The 2,342-nt window shown below is 37.1% G+C and overlaps 1 protein-coding gene across 2 annotated transcripts in view; it reads left to right on the forward strand.

Moving 5' to 3' along the window:
• Positions 1–725, forward strand: part of Ccser2 (coiled-coil serine-rich protein 2) — a gene marked incomplete in the record, with an annotated part of 160,295 nt that extends 159,570 nt beyond the window's left edge. For both annotated transcript variants that reach the window (XM_005407889.2, XM_013506323.1), the window contains 1 exon segment: positions 1–725.
• Positions 726–2,342: the final 1,617 nt, after the last annotated feature.

The following is a 2,342-nucleotide window of genomic DNA, read 5'->3' on the forward strand; positions in this document are numbered from 1 at the left end:
CTTCTGTGGCCAAAGTGGCATTCCAGACCCAGAGGCACATTCTGCTCTCCCAGCAGCTCTGGCTCCGGGGCTGGCCCCAGAGCACTGGGGATGCACTGGGAATTGCCACTGGCTGGCTCCGAAGAGAAGACCGCAGCACCTGCTCTGGTTACGCTCTACCTTTCGCAGTAGTGTCGTGTTGCTGAGTTACTTTGGGTGGCTCTGTTTGCATGCTTATGCACACATTGGAAAATCAGTTATGACTATAATGCAAATACCTTACATTTTTCCTCGGGGATGATGGCCTTGCTATTTTTCTTAATTCTAATGCTTGAATTCTGTTTTCTCGGTGTTTTAACCTGTTCCTTTAAGTTTTCTGCTGCAGCAATTTGAGAGAATACATTTGTATAAATGATTATGATGGTGGGCGCCAATGGACAATTATGTTATTAATTAAAAATATATGTCTTAACCTTGTTGGGGAAAAGTTACCCATTTCTCCTTGGTAAAGCATTGCTCTAGCAAAATAATACTGACCCTAAAAATTTAAAGTCTCTTAAATCATGACTAAAAACAAAAGTAATATCCACACTGTTGTTTTTCACGTTGACTTCAAAAGCTGGTTCAGAGAGTACATACTGTATATTAGAACTTGCCTGTAAAGTGAATTATAAAGACCAGATGTAAAGTCTCTTCCATGAAAATCTTGGCATAGTAGATAAAAATAAAGCTCATAATTACAAAAATTTTCTTGGTCTTTGACTATGAGTTCCATGGTTTACATGTTTTTGGATGGTTTTTCTCCACAAAGAAAAGATACTGTTCATTCACTAGATGACTTTTCAAACTCTGATACCTTTGTTTTTTAAAACATAGGCCCCTCTGCGCACACCTCACACTAATCCCTGATGACTGAGTAGAAATTTGAACAACATTGTGTTGTGTTTTCACTTAAATATCTGTTTTATCTTAAGAAAATACTGAGGCAATGGATAATGAATATTTAAAGAAATAATACCTTAGTTTAGAATGCTGCACAAAAGAGAAAACCTTATTTTAATTAGTTTAACTGCTTTTAAACATGTACAAAATATCTGCAAGTATATTTGTCAGTCAACAAAATTTTATATACCAGGGAAGAACAGTTAAATTTATAAATTTTTTTCATTTAATCAGATGTGATAAATAGATAAGATATAAAAGTTGATGCAGTGCTATATTACTAAACCAATATAGTTACATATATGCTAGGAAAAGTGAGGGTAATTTTATTAGTAGTAAGTTTGACAATGGCTTTTACTACCTCTTAAAATACCTGTGTCAATTTTAAAGCCATCTGAATTATTAGCAAGTACTTCTTGTAAGTGTCTCAAACTCCTCAGTCATCGGATGTGGCCATTTCAGCTCCTTCATTTACGCTAGTGATGCCACAAAATCTGTTCTGACCTCCCCCACAGATATGCAGGAGTTAATTCTGGCTTCCTTTCTTAGTTGGGGTTTACCGGTTTGGGTGGAGGCGTGGGAGATCAAAGGTGGACTCACTTCCAAAACCAATTATTCCTCAGCAAATGTGCTTTTGTATTAGGATAAAAAATTACAGCTAAACAAAAATTAGGTCATTAACACATAAGAATACATTCTGAGACCTTAGTGCAAAATACCTCTGAGTATGGGGGGCCTTTTAAGTGTGCATGACTAATTTTAGCTGAGATTTTGCACTTAATAACATGAAAGTAGGTCAAATGCAAGTGTGAATTGTGTGAGGAAAGTAATAAGGTCTGTGGTGAGTTATTAATACTGTTTGTTAAATTGTGTTACTGACTAGTTGTGAGATGAAAATACTTAGGCACTCCAAGCTCCTGGTTGCCATGGGCTGCCTCAGGCAGGGTCAGAGATGGAAGTCTTAGAGCTCGAGGGAAGTGCTCAAGAAAGGGCTTGGGCCAGATCAGAATTGTGGATTCTAAAGTGAGCTTGGGCAAAGGACGGTGGAGTACACTGACCTACCCTTCAGAACATCCTAGGAATTTAAGGAGGAAGCAGAGGAAACCGCAGACGGACAGTCACTTGTAAATATTGCAAGAAATGTTAAGTCCCAGTGTAGAACAAAAAAGAATCAATAAAAAGTGAAAGATTGCTGACCTTGTCTTGTTGTCAGAGATGCAAAACTGAAAGAAATGTTTTAAAGTGGAAACTATCTGACAGAATGATTAAATTATATCATCCTTATGACAAGTTCTTCTATAGTCTGTTAATCCTCCAGTACTTAGAATATTCATATCATAACTATTCAGAACCTAATGGGACAAAAACAAAGTAACCAAGCCATGAGCTCAATACAGTTTCAGTATGTATATGGTCATGAA

The sequence above is a fragment of the Chinchilla lanigera genome, unplaced genomic scaffold (genome assembly GCF_000276665.1).
Source record: "Chinchilla lanigera isolate Chin_1 unplaced genomic scaffold, ChiLan1.0 scaffold00109, whole genome shotgun sequence".
Taxonomy (NCBI): Eukaryota; Metazoa; Chordata; class Mammalia; order Rodentia; family Chinchillidae; genus Chinchilla; species Chinchilla lanigera.